The following is a 17,848-nucleotide window of genomic DNA, read 5'->3' as shown; positions in this document are numbered from 1 at the left end:
TAATTTAGGTGGCGGTGGGCTCTGGGAGTGGTGGTTTAGGGGTTAAACACTTTATATAGTTGCGGTGGGGTCCGGGAGCGGCGGTTTAGGGGTTACTAACTTTATTTAGTTGCGGCAGGGTCCAGGAGCGGCGTTTTAGGGGTTATTAACTTTATTTAGTTGCAGCGGGGTCCGGGAGCGGCGGTTTAGGGGTTAATAAGTATAATGTAGGATGCGGCGGTGTCAGGGCGGCAGATTAGGGGTTAATAAGTATAAAGTAGGTGGCGGCAGTGTAGGGTGGACAGATTAGGGGTGTTTAGACTCGGGGTACATGTTAGGCTGTTAGGTGTAAAAATTTCCCATAGGAATCAATGGGATATCGGGCAGCAGCAAACATAAGCTTTCGCTGCTGTCAGACTCCCATTGATTCCTATGCTGAGCGTACCTGCTAGTTCTTTGATAACTAGCAAAAGTAGTCAGATTGTGCCGAACTTGCGTTCGGAACATCTGTAGTGACGTAAGCATCGATCTGTGTTGGACTGAGTCCGGCGGATCGTATGTTACGTCACTAAATTCTACTTTTGCCTGTCTCTAGCCTTTGATAACTAAGGCAAATCAGGCTCGCCACAAATGCGCTGCGGAATTCCAGCGTATTTGCGGTTGACAGCTTGATAAATAGAGGCCATAGTCTTTTGGTTAAAATGCTATTTTAGTTTTAGTCGTATTTTAGTCATCAGAATTTCTTTAGTTTTATACTCATTTTAGTCTAGTTTTAGTTGATGAAATAAACGCTGCTACAAACCTGCAATCCTGTAGCAGTGGTTCACCCCCACCCCCAACACCTCTTTTCGTTACTAGAACCAATAAATCAGGGAGTAAAATCTAATGTTAAGGTCACCTACCTCTGTTGCACATTGTAGAAACACATTGAGAAACCAGATGGTAAAGAAAAACAATCTTCAGGCACTTTTGGAAAGACTACAACATTATGATTGCAGCTGAAAACTTCAAAGCAACCTGAAATAAAGTACCTGCAAGTTACTGGACTGAAGAGAAGCTATAGACAGATGTATGCTGAAACTTGCAAGGTGAAAATAAATTGATTAAGCACAATATTGTTTAACTGATTAAGCTGGAGGATGTCAATATGGTAATGTTGAGTAACACATCTCCTTATGAGGAAGATAAAACAGGGTCCAGGGTACTTAGGCAAAGCAAGGTGTTCTTGAAATGATATTCTGCTTCTGAGAGCTGCTTTATAAGTAAAAACAAAACAAAAGACAAACAATTCTTAAAGGGACATAATACCCATATGATAAAACAGTTGGAAGTGGTGCAGCATAACTGTAATAAAGCCAACCAGAAAATATCACCTGAATATCTTAAGTTCACTATAGTACATGCTCTGCGAACAGTTATCCTTCAGCTACTGTCCAGCTGCATGTTAAAAAATAAACCCTAAAAACAATAGCAAATCAGCAGTAGCAGTGCTAAGTTATGATTTTCTTTACTGTGATCTCATGAGATTTCACTGAAATCTCATAATATTTCATAGTATATGTTACGGTTACCCTTAGTCTCGCTGAGAGATGGACCGCTTAGTAGCCTGGATCCCTATTGCTAAAGAGGGGAGAAGCTGCTTTCCATAGTATTCTATATGAGTCTCGCAAATATAGAATAATCTCCCTTAGCTGTAGTACAGCTAGGATACCCTTCTGCCCACAAAAACGAGTCAACGCTGCGATTGAGGGTCAAACAAGAACTCAGCACTGGGATGCCCAGCCTGCTTTTTATTAAGGTTACATGCACACAGGGCACTCCCAGGGGGAGAGGGGGGGGAAGCACAAAATCCCCCATCACACATTTAGATAGAGAGCACTGTCCTTTGACAGGCCACAATAGGATTACAGTACTTAAGATAACAAGTTTACAAGTTCATCTTATCAATTAGCAGTCTGGCTCCAGAGGTGATTAGACAATGGGATTGGTTATCCCTAAACTTAGAGCTGAGGCCAGCAAAAATGTGTATTTAGGCAATAGTTTCTAAAAGCTGAAAAAAAAGAGTTAACTCTTTATGAAATGATACTTGTTACGGTTTTCTTGGAGCCCTTCTTAGGCGCTGGCTTGCTGGTTCAGGCATTGCTGCTGGGAAATAAGCTCTTCACAACAAAATAACTAATGCTTCTGTAACAGTATACTTCCTTAAACTGAGAAGAGAAATAACATGAGTGTGCTGAAGATGCCAGATGCATGCTCTCTTGCAAGTCCTGGGACTAGCATCCTGATTGGCTGCTTAAAGTCCCTTTACAATGGGATGTGGCTACTGAGAATATTTTCTAGTCAGCTTTTTACAGCTCTGAGCCCTGCCACATCACTTTAAAGTGCATCATCATTTGGGTATCATATCCTTTTAACGACTACTGCCAGAGCTGAAATGCACTGCAGTGAAGAGCTAAACATGCCCCTTTAAAGAGACAGGTCAAAATTGAAATGTGCACAGGTGCCCTTTCATTTTTTAAATACAAGCATTTTTGCATTATACTCCAATTAGAAAAAAATGTTTCTAGTGAGAGTTATTACTGTTTTTCAGAGGCATACTCACATATGTTGTTAGGGCATGTGCGCAAGTTAGACATATCATTCTAATAACTTTATAAACTACTGCCACAACTATAGAATGGCTATATATCCATCCATAGTTGATCACATCATACTATATTATATTTTTTTCCTACAAACTAACACTAATTCCACACATATTTAACCTATAAGGATATCACAGGCAGTATTAGACTAGACAGTAATTATTTTTCATTGTTTACTTTAGCAATTGTAACAGTATATCACTTTTTAATTTAATCACTGTTTTATATTGTTATCATATGGAGAACGATCATTCCCCCAAATTTTTTTGGCGATTGGGTAGAGCTATCTTTTTTAGTAGCCACTCCCTCTTTCTTTCTATTGGTCAACATCACAATGTTTGACAACGTCCACATTGCAAGGAAATGAGAACAATCAAATATATAACTATGACTGAACTTGTTTTTCAGATGTATGAATTAGATTTGACCACCACATATGAAGCTTTAGTAAAATTTCTTGGGAAGCGGGGTATATTCTATTTAGTAAATTTGTTTATTGAGACACCCCCCCCCCCTTTTTCTGAACCTGGGTAACATACGGCTGTGGTCTAAGAATATTTGACTAATACAGGAATATATGTTGGTCAACACCTATGTATTATTATGATTGAATCTGCATTTCATTTGCATAAACTATATGTGTCACAATACATTCTAATTAGAATTTAGTAAAGTATGGATTATTGTTGTGAGTTTATATAAACATACTTTTTATGTAACTATGTAATCTGTAGATTTAGTATTGGCGAGTTTTGCTATTTGGTACGTGCATAAATGTAGTCTAATACAATGTTTGGATATTGCCTAAAAAGTAACAGCTAATCGAAGGGTTAATTAGTGATGTAATACCAAATTAATTATGATTGGCTTATGTGAATTTAAATACGAACGGTAGTAATCGTAAGATATGCCTGAAGTATCGGCCGGAGGGGCCAAGAAATGCATAGCGTATTTGCACACTTAGCACTCTAATGATTTTAAATTTATATGTAGCATTGTTTTATGAAATTGTTTGTTTTTTTCATCACTCCAAGGGTTCTTGCATTTATCCGAACACTGGCTCATTGCTTTTTGAGATTTATACCCTGATCATCTTTACAATACCTATATACACAAGGAAGCGCCTCTTTTTTTTGTCTTCTAGATATCGTTTTGATTTGACCACGCTGAAGTGGGCTACATTGGAGAGAGCTTCTATACCTTGTCTATAGACATACTCATATGTCTTCTAAGACTTTTTTATTATCAAATATTAGTCTATTATTGTAGTTGTTTTTATATATTGTGTATTTTTTAGTATACTGTTTGGCTCCCCCTTTATTTAGTGCCATTGGTACATTCGTTTCTGAATCACTGTAGTCATATGCTTAAAAAACTATAATGTTCCTTTAAAGTGATGGTAAACTCTGCAGCATAAAGTCACATATACTGAAAGCTCCTGTGCTAACTGGCATATAGATCTGCTTTTAGCATTAAAAACTCCAATCTAGCTGTAATAATTAAGGTTTTTGTCCAGCTCCGGTAACTGCTGTAATGCAGCCTCTGTCACAAAATTTCTCTTTGGCTTCCTTGACTGGCAGTTGTTTTAGCCAATCAGAGCCTCACCATGCACTCCATGTAAAGTATTGACAGCACGCTCCCGTGCTTGTAACTCTGACTGCAAGAAGAACTGCACATGCGCAACTCGCTACACTGTTTGTGCATAAGAAACAGTAAACAGCTGTTCCGGTGGGCGGGCAGAGAGAGCGGTCGCACGAAGAAGGAGCTCCGTGGATCTGCTCAGGATAACCCCTGAACCTTATGCCGATCCTGCCCAAAAAACTTGCCAACCTTGACAGGTAGCTGACGTAACCTGTCTGGATAACTTTGCAGTAAGGAGCCACGGACATCGGCTCCCCCACCAGAACGAGAATTTTATACGAGGTGAGGCCGCGTACGCGGCACTACAAGATCCTTATCTGGGTCCAAAGGGCCATCTAACCTCTCTTGACTGCGTGGGCGGCTGGCCGGAAAAAGGGGAAAAGCAATTCGGACACATACCAAGCAACGGAGACGCCAGGACCGTATGGCGGGAAGCCGCCATCTTAACAGATCTGAGCGAGAGAGGTCTGTACTTCTACCCTGTATACACGCTTAAGGGACCTAAACGAAATCATACCACAACAGACATACCTCACAGCTATCCCAAGCATAAACATAGCACAGACCAGTGATATTTTCAGACAACTTGAAGGAGGTTGTTACCCACGTGGCAGGTGGGCCTTAATGCAACACGGAGCGTTAGTTTTTTTATATATACACTGGCAGCCGCCACACATTACTGACGCAGAATCCAGAACCCGGCAAAGTGCCATACGCAGAAACATAAGAGAAAAAAAAGGGGAGACAGGAAAAGACAGCAGGATCTTCTAGAAAAGACTAAGCTAACACACAAACGCCTATAGCGGGCTTGTCACACACCTCCAGTTAACCCGGTATAGAGTGGAAAGGTTTGACCATGCAGATCATGTGCAGAAATCTGGAGGGCTTTTATGGAGATGGAAAATTGCTGGAGCTGAGATAGACCTTTCTCGCTGCGCTGCGCCCCCCGACCACCCAAACCTTATTCGGAGGTAACAATATGAGTTGCTAAAAACGAGACCTGCAAATACATCCCCCTCTTTTTTGCCCTTGATTAAACAGTTTCTTATGGACTTTCCTAATTCTATCTTGAACAGACACATAGTGCATGCAGAGGTATTACACAAGTTTTGTGAAGACTACTGGCACAATGTCAGGCAGACAAAAACATCAAGACAAGAGGGCCAAGTCTGTTGTAGAGGTTCATGCTGTGGAGGGTATGGCAACTGATGCTGGGGATGAGCCAACAACTGACACCCATCCTATAGTCTCTCAAATCTCCGCTCTGTTCCTGCCAAAAATAGAGCAACTGCAGACGGGGATGGATTCCTTGTCATCGGAATTTAAGTCGTTTTCTTCCAGGCTTCAGCACATGGAACAGAGAGTCAGTGATGGCGAAATCAGACAACGTGAAGGTTTCAACAGAGTAGCAGCATTGGAAGCCCAGAACAAGCTATTAACCGAAAAAATCGATGACCTAGAAAACCGCTCTCGGCGGAACAATTTGCGAATTGTGGGCCTGCCAGAATCTTTTTCGAGTACCGATTTATTAGAGTTTTCAGAAAAAACGTTACCTACCCTTTTGAAATTACACCAGGAGCATATACCATGTGTGGCTGAAAGAGCCCATAGAGTAGGGAACATCAACCAAGACCCTAAAACGTTCAGAGGTCCCAGACAGGTGATGATACGCTACCTCAACTTTAAAGATAAAATCCTACTCTTGAGAGCCTACCGTCAATGTTCTCCACTAATGTTTGAAGGGAAGAAGATCCTAATTTTTCAGGACTATTCTGCAGAGATCTCCAGGAGACGGAGAGAGTTTTCCCCATATTGTAAGTCGTTAATTGAGGCAGGCCTCTCTGTGGCCTTGCTGTTCCCGGCGAAGCTCAAACTCCAAACCCAGCAGGGTATTAAATTCTTTGATGACCCTAGACACTTGCAAAAATTCCTGAGGCTGGAACAAGAACTAATAGACAAGGAAACCTGAAGAGTTGGAGTCTAACACCTAAGGGACTGCTGGCGTGGTACTCTCCTCCCTCCTTGGGACCCCTTGGCTAGGGGAAATGTCCCGAGGCTACATATGAGTGGTAAGACCTCAAACAAGATGCTAAAATTCATTGTACACATTGAGATATTATGCTTCCTCAGTAGTAACCACACATCTTACATGACTCTCATGAACCTAGGTTGGGATAGTGGATAGCTTACATATCATGAGCTGGAAAGTGGGTGGAATAACATCTCCGCAAAAGCGAAGATCAATTTTGCGCTATCTCAATTCTAGAAAGGTTGACGTAGCAGTATTAGAAGAAACTCATTTGTCGACACTAGAACACCAAAAATTGAAACAGAAATGGGTAGGAGAGGTGATCTACACCCCATACGAACTAAACCGGGCTAGGGGTGTCGCAATATTATTTAGGAAAAACTTAACATACTCTATTACTAAGACCCTAATAGACCAAGAAGGGAGGTAAATTATGCTTCAACTAGAACTTCAGGGAATGTCATTTGCTTTAGTTGGGGTTTACGGACCACAGCGACAGAAACAACACTTCTGGAGGGAGTTACAAACTAAGATTATCCAGTTCACAACACTGCCCATTATTATTGGGGGGGACTTCAACTTAGCTCCCCAAGTTCCTGCAGATAGGTTCCGCAATCCGAATAGGAAAGAAGCCACCCCCAGACTTTTAGAAATTCTAAAAAAGAGTCCCTATTGATCCACACATTTAACAGAGCGCTGGGCTTGCGGGACATCTGGAGAGCCAGATGTCCTGAAAGTTGTGAATATACCTGTTTATCTATGGCGAAAGACACTATGGCTAGACTTGACTATTTCTTGGTGGCAACGGAGCTTTGCCCTAAGGTGACGACCGCAGAGATAGACCCAATAACAATTTCTGACCACGCCCCAGTGGCGATTAGAATTCATGTTGGTCCCACTCGGGGGAAGACTAATAGGTGGATATTTCCAACATATTTATACAAAGACCCTAATTTTTACAGACACATCCTAGGGGAATGGCTTACATATACAGAGACTAATCATGCACATATGGATAATCCCCTGCTGTTCTGGGAGACAGCTAAGGCCGTCCTGAGGGGGGTCATCTCCAATTACGCTGCAGGCATTAAGAAAATGAGTAAAGCCCACTCTGAGCTACTACTATCACAGATCCTAAATGCCAGCAATAAATACCTTAGAAACCCCAACCATATTAATAGAATTAAATATAAGGAAATTAAACGTACAAGGAATGAATACATTCTACAACAGTCTAAAAAGGCCCACGCTAAATCACAAGCTAGGTACTACAGGTTTGGGAATAAAACCGGAAAATTGCTGGCTAGAATAACGAAACTGTCCAACAAGAGAAACCCCATCTTAGCCATTAGACAGGGCGATGCTATTTTAAATAAGGAAAAGGACATCCAAAAGGCGTTCACTGACTTCTATAAGAACCTCTACACAACACAGAGGGTACACCCTAGCGACAGAGATAGATTCTGGGAGCACCTACAACGGCCGACAATAGACCGTACGCAACTTGACAAACTTAACTGCCCGATTACCCCAAATGAGATTCAGGCCACAATTAAAGATCAAAAACTAGATAAAACCCCAGGACCTGCCGGCTTGCCGGCAGAGTTCTATAAAATCATGGGAACCGAGATATGCCCAATTCTAACACGGTTATTTAACGACATGCTCAGTGATGAAGCTAGACCCTCCCCCAGATTTGCTGAGGCTAATATCAGTATTATCCCGAAGAAGGGAAGAGACCCCTCCTGACACAATCATACCGGCCCATTTCCCTACTCAACCAAGACTACAAGATTCTGACCAAAATTCTCGCAAATAGACTAGCCAATATCCTTCCCTCACTGATCTACGGGGATCAAACGGGTTTTATTAAGGGGAGATCTTCAGTGCTCAGTATCAGACGGGTACAAACGATTATACAGTATTACTGGAACATGGCACAGAATAAATCAGACACAGAGAGGCGGGCGGAGGCGGCCCTGTTATTCCTAGAGGCGGAAAAAGCCTTTGATAAGGTGTTGTGGGAACATCTCTACATTACCATGGGCAAGATGGGGGTGGAGGGCGCATTTGTTAAGGCAATTGAGAATCTCTATAGTAGGCCGCAGGCATCCCTCTTGGTCAATGGCACGCCTACCCCACCCTTCACACTCCATAAATATAAGGAAATTAAACGTACAAGGCAGGGCTGTCCTCTCTCCCCGCTCCTCTTCGATATGGCCATAGAGCCATTGGCAGTAAAGATAAGGCAGACAATGCAGGGAATGCGCAAAGGTGAGTCGACCCTGCATGTCTTGCTTTTTGCTGACGACATGGCACTTTATGTGCAGGATCCTCACGTAAATATCCCAAAACTGATGAAAGTTATTGAAGAGTTCAGCCTGGTCTCTGGGTATAAGATCAATACTGACAAAACTGAACTCCTCTGGTTATTGTCTAAGAGAGAAAAACATATCCTCGGATATGACTTCAAAATAGTAGATGGAAATTTCAAATACCTGGGAATCACACTGCACCTAGACCCCCGTAAATGGTACTCCATCAACTATGGTCCCTTGATTAAAAAACTAGATAATTTGATTGGGGGGGGGGGGGGTGGACTCGGTTGCCCTTGTCCTTATCTGGGAGGGTGGGACTTATAAAAATGATTTTTTTCAGACTCTGCCAGCGATTTTACGACACTCAGACCTGACCCACATCAAAGGGAGAGTGCTCAAATTTCTTTGGAATGACAAAAAACATAGGATTAGCTACCTCAAACTTACAGCCCCAAGGGAGAAAGGGGGGCTAGCACTACCTAACTTTGAGCTTTACAATTGGGCAGCTCAATGTAAATTTGTTATAGATTGGATGACGGGGCAGGGACAGTTTACAGATCTTGGGTTGGAAGCCGAATTGACGAAGCCGTGGGCACTTGAGATGATCCCACATATGACTCAGGCTCAAGCGACCAAGCATTTAAAACATATAGAAATTCTAAGCCAACCCGCAAGAGCTTGGAGACAGTTCTGTAAGAAGCTAGGGGGCGACCACAGACTGACCTCATATTTACCATGGTGTGGAAACCCTGAGTTTCCTGCAGGTATATCGACTAAAGCCTTCAGTCACTGGAGGACCCAGGGACTACGCACAGTAGGTCATACAGTGATGAGGGAAGGGGGACACATGCAGACCTTTGAATCCTTAAGGGATATGTTCAACTTGCCCAGTACTCACCATTATGCCTACCTGCAGGCCAGACACTATTTAAATGAGTTGCGCAGAGAAGGAAGTAACAGAGACCAAACTGCCATACTACAGAGTATAGAACTAGCGAAACACGGTATCACATCCATATCACCACTTTACACGAAAATGAACAGACAGGCATTGACATTTGGAGTGAGAGGCTGGGAACAGCTGTAACGACTGTAGATATTGAAGAAAGCATACATAAAGTTAAACTAGCTTCTCTCTCATCAGAAGTGAGAGAATCATACTTTAAATTACTTCATAACAGTTATGTCACCCCTAGAGTGTTCCAGAGATGGAAATCGAACAGAGATAATAAATGCCCTAGATGTAGTCTGGTAGATGCAGATATAGAACACATGGTGTGGAATTGCCCAGCTTTAGTTAGATTTTGGAAAATGACGGCATACTGGACAAAAACTAACATCTGCGCTCCCCAGAGTGACTGGTCGTTTCGGAATGTAGTGTTCCTAGACTTTGGGGATATCCCTAAACAAGCTAGCTTATTTATCTATAATATAGTCCTGATGGCAAGACATTTGATATTTCAAAATTGGCTCAAACGAAATCCACCTACTGTAGCACAGTTAAAACAGACACTAATGCATCAACTATTTATTGAACAAGCCGACGGTCTGGGTGACAGATCCGTTAGAGTCCAGGCCTTCTGTAACAAGTGGGCTTCCTTCATCCGCACACTGCCAGATAGCTCACGCACCATAGTCCTAGCACCATTCAGAGACACGGAATACATGTTGGAGGCAACACTGAGAGGAGAATGGTAAACCGGAAATTTTGGTTGAGGGGGTTCCCTGGGGGAGGAGGTGAGTTAAGATGGAGGAGGTCGTTTGAGAGTTACCACGCCAGCCGATAGTTGAGAGTTTGATACAATTTATGTATAGATTTGGTTTAAGTGAAAAATAGTGCGAGACGGACTGTATTGCCTTCCAGGATTCAGTTCAAAGACACTTCATGAAATCTGCTGTATAACTGAAGGTATCATGTGTTTTGTAACCCTATATTGCTTGATCCTTGATGTAAGTACCTAATGCTGTCTGTTTGTTGCACATTAAAAATAAAGATATTTAAAAAAAAAAAAAAAAAGAAACAGTAAACAGTGATTTCTGTTGCGCAAACGGCGTAGCGAGTTGCGCAGTTCTTCTTGCAGTCAGAGTTACAAGCACGGGAGCATGCGGTCAATACTTTACATGGGGTGCATGGTGAGGCTCTGATTGGCTAAAACAACTAAATAATGGAAAAAATATTTCAGCACTCAGGCTTAGTATTGCAAGTCACCCAAGGACCACTGCCTAGGTCCTAAAGTCATATATGAAAAATAGGCGGGTGACAGCAAATTCAATAATAATTTTTATTATATAAGACAAAAAGAAGGCAACGTTTCAGGACCTTATCCCTTAATCATGTCACCTGCTATTTTTCATATATGGCTAAAACAACTGCCAGTCAAGGAAGCCAAAGAGAAATTTTGTGACCGAGGCTGCATTACAGCGGTTACCGGAGCAGGACAAAAACCTTAATTATTACAGGTTTTTAATGCTAAAAGCAGATCGATATGCCAGTTAGCACAGGAGCTTTCAGTATATGTGACTTTATGCTGCAGAGTTTACCATCACTTTAACTTATCCAGTCTAACCCATCTCACTGTGCCAAGCTGGTTTTATTAGTTTTTCAATCACTGCATTGTGAGGAACCTATTGAAATAATTTTTTTCTGTCCCCCAGCAGAACATGCACGTTTAAAATTTAAAGGGACACTGAACCCACATTTTTTCTTTCATGATTCAGATAGAGCATGCAATTTTAAACAACTTTCTGATTTACTCCTATTATCAAATTTTCTTCATTCTTTTGCTATCTTTATTTGAAAAGCAAGACTGTAAGTTTAGAAGCCGGACCATTTTTGGTTCACAACATGGGTTGTCCTTGCTAATTGGATAGCACCAATGAACAAGTGCTGTCCAGGGTCTAAACCAAAAATTGTCTGGTTCCTTAGATGCCTTCTTTTTCAAATAAAGATAGCAAGAGAATGAAGACAAATTGATAATAGTAGTAAATTAGAAAGTTGCCTAAAATTGCATGCTCTATCTGAATCATGAAATAAAAATGTTGGGTTTAGTATCCCTTTAAGTAGTATGCATAAATATTCAAATATGGCAGGGAATAGCAAGTCTGTTCCAATCTTAAAGAGACAAAAGTTTGTTTTAATGTATTTACAATTTTTATGGCGATATGAAAACCAGCATGAGCAGTGTTTGAGAGGTCTGTGTGTGTGTGAGAGGTATGTGAGAGAGAAGTGAGTTTTGTGTATGTGAGAGAGGTGAGTGTGAGGTGTGTATTTGAGAGTTTGTGAGAAGTGTGTATGTGAGGGTGTTTGTGTGAGAGAGGTGTGTGTGTCTGTGAGAGAGAGGTATGTTTATGAGGGGGGTGTATCAGGGGGTGTAGGTATGTGTCTGTGTGAGAGAGAGGTGTGTTAGTGTGTGCCTGTGAGAGAGGTGTGTGTGCCTGTGAGACAGAGGTGTGTGTGCGAGAGGTATGTATATGAGGGGGGTGTATCAGGGGGTGTAGGTATGTGTCTGTGTGTGTGTGTGAGAGAGAGAGAGAGAGAGAGAGAGGTGTGTTAGTGTGTGCCTGTGAGAGAGGTGTGTGTGCCTGTGAGAGGTATGTATATGAGGGGGGTTTATCAGGGGGTGTAGGTATGTGTCTGAGAGAGAGAGAGAGAGAGAGAGAGATGTTAGTGTATGCCTGTGAGACAAAGGTGTGTGTGTGAGAGGTATGTATGAAATAGAGAAGTGTGTGTATATGAGGCCTTGTGTGTGTGTGTGTGTGTGTGTGTGTGTGTGTGTGTGTGTGAAAGAGGTGTATGTGTGAGAGAGAGAGTAGTGTGTGTGTATGTGAGAGAGAGGTGTATGTGTGAGAGAGAGTAGTATGTGTGTGTGTGAGGACTTGTTTGTATGAGTGTGAGAGGTATATGTGTGAGAGAGAGAGTAGTGTGAGAGAGAGGTGTATGTGTGAGAGAGAATAGTATGTGTGTGTATGAGGACTTGTTTGTATGAGTGTGTGAGTGAGAGAGGTGTGTGTGAGAGAGAGAATTGTGTGTGTATGTGGACTTATGTGTATTAGTGAGTGAGAGTAGTATGTGTGTGTGAGAGAGAGAGGTGTATGTGTGAGAGAGTAGTATGTGTGTGTGTGAGAGGTGTATGTGTGAGAGAGAGTAGTATGTGTGTGTATGAGGACTTGTTTGTATGAGTGTGTGAGTGAGAGAGAGTAGTGTGTGTGAGAGAGAGGTGTATGTGTGTGTGTGAGAGAGAGAGGTGTATGCGTGAGAGAGAGTAGTGTGTGTGTGTGAGTGTAAGAAGTGTATGTGTGAGAGAGAGTAGTGTGTGTGTGTGTGTGTGTGAGAGAGAGGTGTATGTGTGAGAGAGAGTAGTATGTGTGTGTATGAGGACTTGTTTGTATGAGTGTGAGAGGTGCATGTGTGAGAGAGTAGTGTGTGTATGTGTGAGAGAGAATAATATGTGTGTGTATGAGGACTTGTTTGTATGAGTGTGTGAGTGAGAGAGGTGTGTGTGAGAGAGAATTGTGTGTGTATGTGGACTTATGTGTATTAGTGAGTGAGAGTAGTATGTGTGTGTGTGAGAGACAGGTGTATGTGTGTGTGAGAGAGAGAGGTGTATGCGTGAGAGAGAGTAGTATGTGTGTGTGTGAGTGTGAGAAGTGTATGTGTGAGAGAGAGTAGTGTGTGTGTGTGAGAGAGAGAGAGGTGTATGTGTGAGAGAGAGTAGTATGTGTGTGTATGAGGACTTGTATAAGTGTGTGAGTGAGACAGGTGTGTGAGAGAGTGAGAATTGTGTGTGTATGTGTGTATGAGGACTTATGTGTATGAGTGAGTGAGAGTAGTATGTGTGTGTATGTGTGTGTGTGTGTGAGAGAGGTGTATGTGTGAGAGTAGTATGTGTGTGTATGAGGACTTGTTTGTATGAGTGTGTGAGTGAAAGAGGTGTGTGAGAGAATGAGAATTGTGTGTGTATGTGTGTATGAGGACTTATGTGTATGAGTGAGTGAGAGTAGTATGTGTGTGTGTGAGAGTAGTATGTGTGTGTATGAGGACTTGTTTGTATGAGTGTGTGAGTGGGAGAGGTGTATGTGTGAGAGAGAATTGTGTGTGTATGTGTGTATGAGGACTTATGTGTATGTGTGTGTATGAGGACTTGTTTGTATGAGTGTGTGAGTGGGAGAGGTGTATGTGTGAGAGAGAATTGTGTGTGTATGTGTGTATGAGGACTTATGTGTATGAATGTGTGAGTGCTATTATTGAAATGCTGAACAGCTGTTTACGTGCTTAGACTGATATGGTCTGCTCATTTCAGCAAGTGTGGCTAAATGAGACATAATAACAGAGGCGAGCTGCCTTTGTGCTCAGTATGGTGGTAACCAGTTATATACGTCACACATTTTTAGCTTCAAGACTAATTGCATGTGTTAATCACTGATTACTTTATCACTGCACATTACTCATCATACAGATTTATATTGGAGGTTGTCTCCTTAGTTTAATGAGAGATTAATAATACACAGACACTACAATTTCGACAGGGTTTAAACACAAGACTTAAAGGAGTAAACGAGTGCACACAATAATAGGGTTGCCTGCTGCCTCTCACTGGGATTACAGTGTTTTACATGGATATAGTGAGGGGGGGGCTAGAGAACATAGAGAGCTGGTCTTGTTTTCAAAAGTTATTTATAAAGTAGCAGCAGTGCTTTTGAACATAGCAGCAACTGGCACTACTGAAATAATATAGGTTTATTAAAGTATATTAACAATAAAAAATAACTAGTTGGCAGATGTTGTGTGATCTATGCCTAGATCAGCCCAGGGGTACTTCAGCAAGGCTGAAATAGGGCAGATTTATCTTTGTGAAGGAGGCATGAATCAAACCAAGTACAAGATTATCCTGGAAGAAAACTTGCTTCCTTCTGCTCTGACAATGTTCCCCAACTCTGACAATTGTTTTCCCAACAGGACAATGCTCCATGCCAGATCAATCAAGGTGTGGAGGGAGGACCACCAGATCAAGACCCTGTCATGGCCGGCCCAATTTCCAGACCTGAGCCCTATTGAAAAACTCTGGAATGTGATCAAGAGGAAGATGGATGGTCAGAAGCCATTAAACAAAGCTGAGCAGCTTGAATTTTTGCGCTCGGAGTGAAATAAAGTTATCCAGCAGCAATATAAAAGACTAGTAGAGAGCAGCCAAGACGCATGAAAGCTGTGATTGAAAATCTAAATGACAATGTTTTTTTTTCTTCTTTTTTTAAAACAAGCTTTATTGATCAACTATAAGTAACATTAACAAATAAAGAAATTACATTTGGCTAAATGACAATGTTTTTATTTGGAATTTGGTAGAAATGTTATCATTAGTTTATGGAATAAAACAAAAATGTTAATTTTACTTTAACACATATCTATAAATAGTAAAACCATAGATTTTGAAATGGTCTCTTAATTTACCCCCCCCAGAGCTCTATATATAATATACATCTTATGAGAAACCATATACATTTTAACCCCATATTTTATTTATTATTTATATGAATAATTTTATTAGATAATTGTATTAAATAATACATGCACTTTTCTTTTTTGTGATCTATTCCAAACTGACAAGCCCAGTGCACTGTAAACTCTAAAGTTCATGGTAAATCAAAGTCTGCTAATAAAGTGCAATTGACCACTCTGAGCAAGCCTGTGACTTGATGGGTTTAAGGGTTAACTAGTACCATCATGAGGTTGTCACTGGGGAGGCTTTAGATAAAGAGCTAAACAAATATATCTCTGAATGTGTGTTGCCACCTTCAGGACACTGATGCAAATTGCAACATCTTCTGGAAGATCAGTGTCCATTGAGCTTGATAACTTTTAAAGGGGGAACTACAACACTAAAAACAAATAATAAAAGGGCACACAAAAAAATAATCTCTTGACAAAGTGTAAATAAGTAAATCTGATTAATTGTACTCTTTAGGGACATGAAACTTTTTTTTCTAAGATACAGACAGAGCATTTTCAACAACTTTCCAATTAACTTCTATTATCTAATTTGCTTTGTTATCTTGGTATTCTTTGTTGAAAAGCATACCTAGATAGACTCAAGAGCAGCAATGCACTATTGGAAACTAGCTGCCGATTGGCTAATGCACATAAATCGCTCTTGTCATTGTCTCACCCATGTGTTCAGCTAGCTCCCAGTAGTGCATTGCTGCTCGTTCAATTAAGAATACCAAGAGAAAAATGCAAATTTGATAAAAGAAGTAAATTTGACAGCGTTTCAAAATTGTGTGCTCTAACCATATTACAAAAAAAAGATTTGGGGTTTCACGTTTCTTTAACCCCTTAAATGCTAACGACGGCTCTGAGCCGTCACAGAGTTTCCCACTCTGGTGCTAACGACGGTTTAGAGTTGTCGCTAGCACTCTCCCACCTTGAGGGAGATCTGGGGCCTTCTACCCGCTGCATAGTGACAGGCATCGCCTGGGCTTCACGTTTTGCAAGGTGACGTCACGCACAATGACGTGAAGACGTCACTGCGCAACTTTATTTATACTTAACAATGTTAAGTATAGGAGCAGGGGGCATGCTGCTTAGAAGCCTGTATCTCAGGCATCCAAGCAGCTACAGACCCCCAAGACCCACCGTTGGAAAGGTAATCGCCTAACCTTTCCAACAGTGTAAGTCTTGGGGATCTGAAAAAAAAAGAAGTTAAATTTAAAAAAAAAAAAAAAAAAAAACGTAAAAAAAAGCTTAGCACCCAGGTGGGAAAGTGCTTAGCACTCAAAAGCTTAAAGAGTTGAATTGCACATCACTGGGCTATGGTGTTTTTGGCAGATTTACATGTCAATTACATTTACCATCTTAATCTTACTAGACCTGGAAAAATGTATTATTATCTTTCGGCTAGATTACGAGTTTTTCGTTATGAGGGGCGCGGTGCTAACTTGCACGTTATAGTCACCGCTCACTTCCCTACAGCGCTGGTATTACAGGTTTTCATAAACCCAGCGTTATCAGGCAAGACGTGAGCGTAGAGCAAAATTGAGCTCCATACCGCACTCCAATACCAGTGTTGCTGAAAGCTGCGGTGAGCTGGTTGTACATGCTCATACACGATTTCCCCATAGACATCAATGGGGAGAGACGGCTGAAAAAAAGCCTAACACCTGCAAAAAAGGAGTATAAAGCTTCGTAACGCAGCCCCATTGATTCCTATGGGGAAACAAAATTTATGTTTACACCTAACACCCTAACATGAACCCCGAGTCTAATCACCCCTAATCTTACACTTATTAACCCCTAATCTTCCGCCCCCGACATCGCTGACACCCACATTATATTTATTAACCCCTAATCTGCCGCCCCCGACATCGCCGACACCTACATTATGCGTATTAACTCCTAATCTGCTGCCCCCAACATCGCCAACACCTACATTATATTTATTAACCCCTAATCTCCCGCCCCAATGTCGCCGCAACCTACCTACACTTATTAACCCCTAATCTGCCGCCCCCAACGTCGCAGACACTATAATAAACATATTAACCCCTAAACCTCCGTACTCCTGCATCGCAAACACTAGTTAAATATTATTGACCCCTAATCTGCCGCCCCTAATATTACCGCCACCTACCTACATTTATTAACCCCTAATCTGCCGCCCCTACCTACATTTATTAACCCCTAATCTGCCGCCCCCAACGTCGCCACCACTATACTAAATTTATTAACCCCCAAACCGAAGTCTAACCCTAACACCCCCTAACTTAAATATAATTAAAATAAATCTAAATAAAACCTACTATTAATAACTAAATAATTCCTATTTAAAACTAAATACTTACCTATAAAATAAAACCTAAAATAGCTACAATACAACTAATAGTTACATTGTAGTTAGCTTAGGTGTTATTTTTATTTCACAGGCAAGTTTGTATTTATTTTAACTAGGTAGACTAGTTAGTAAATAGTTATTAACTATTTACTAACTACCTAGCTAAAATAAATACAAATTTACCTGTAAAATAAAACCTAACCTGTCTTACACTAACACCTAACATTACACAATTAAATAAATTACATACATTTAATACAATTACCTACATTACAAAAACAAACAAACACTAAATTACACAAAATAAAAAAGAAATTATCAAATAGTTAAACTAATTACACCTAATCTAAAATAAAAAAGCACCCCCAAAATAAAAAAAAACCCTAGCCTAAACTAAACTACCAATAGAGC

General features: G+C 41.1%; 1 long non-coding RNA gene across 1 annotated transcript; it reads left to right on the top strand.

Annotated features, from left to right (window-relative positions):
• The first annotated feature begins 952 nt into the window (after window positions 1-952).
• LOC128638720 (uncharacterized) lies at window positions 953-14,926 on the top strand. Its single transcript, XR_008399119.1, has 2 exons — window positions 953-1,067; window positions 14,569-14,926. It is a non-coding gene; the product is annotated as an uncharacterized LOC128638720 (long non-coding RNA).
• Window positions 14,927-17,848: the final 2,922 nt, after the last annotated feature.

Source organism: Bombina bombina, chromosome 8 (assembly GCF_027579735.1).
Source record: "Bombina bombina isolate aBomBom1 chromosome 8, aBomBom1.pri, whole genome shotgun sequence".
Classification (NCBI taxonomy): domain Eukaryota; kingdom Metazoa; phylum Chordata; class Amphibia; order Anura; family Bombinatoridae; genus Bombina; species Bombina bombina.
The sequence above is the reverse complement of the archived record's forward strand: the minus strand, read 5'-3'. Positions and strand labels throughout refer to the sequence as shown.